This window comes from Acanthisitta chloris, unplaced genomic scaffold (assembly GCF_000695815.1).
Source record: "Acanthisitta chloris isolate BGI_N310 unplaced genomic scaffold, ASM69581v1 scaffold12520, whole genome shotgun sequence".
NCBI lineage: Eukaryota > Metazoa > Chordata > Aves > Passeriformes > Acanthisittidae > Acanthisitta > Acanthisitta chloris.
The window spans coordinates 10,130-10,964 of NW_008651146.1; the positions used below are offsets into that span (position 1 = coordinate 10,130).

Here is an 835-nt window from a genome sequence, read left to right on the forward strand (position 1 = left end):
ACAAGAACGCAGCATTTTCCTTTCCAAATGGGTGCTGATCAAAGCAAGGTGCAGAGAAGAAAAAAAAAAAAGGCTGGCTGAGACCCCCACAAGCCAAGAACTCCTAACATGCTTCAGTGTTCTTTCTTGTCCATATGGTAGGATGGAAAATGTGTTTAGTGTCTGGTAATTAAGGAAGTCAAATGGAAAAAAAATAAATCTAAAGGTACTTGTTACTTACTTAGTGTTTGCTAAACAAAGCAGCAAAGCTGTCATTCATCATTTTAAGATTAATTGCAAGTTGATGCGGTAATAATTTTGCTTCTGCACATAGCTTTAAATCACTGGCATAATTAAAATAGGGCTGAGTTTGGACAACAGATTTATATTAGTACCCTATTAAAATTAGTTTTAATTAATCATAAGAATTTAATGTGTGTTCAGTCTATTATCTAAATTTTTTCTATCTAAAAAATGGTATCGTATAGTTCATACCATAAATTTTAGTCTAATAAGAAAGAACCATTGGATTCTTCAATAAAATTTCTTTCTACTGTGCTGTTGATGTTCACTAACTTTGAAAAAGAAAACATTTGGAAAGATTGCAGTTCTACAGAGAAATTATTTTTGCCATGTAACAAGGAAAGTGAGAAACAAAATGTGTCACAAAGCAATTGGAGAGTTTTTTGTTTTTTATATAAAAAAATAAAGCTCAACACAAAATAGCCACAGTGCACTGACCACCTCCTGCCATGTTTGGTTTGTAGTTGTCAAACTGATGTAAACTGTATTCATGTTGTTTGAGAACAGACTTGTTTGTAACTATCTTGGAATTAACAGATCGACATTAAAACTG

General features: G+C 32.3%; 1 protein-coding gene across 1 annotated transcript in view; it reads left to right on the forward strand.

Annotated features, from left to right (window-relative positions):
• Positions 1–835, forward strand: part of ARMC1 (armadillo repeat containing 1) — a gene marked incomplete at its 5' end in the record, with an annotated part of 6,088 nt that overhangs the window by 332 nt on the left and 4,921 nt on the right. The gene's annotated exons all lie outside the window — the stretch shown is intronic.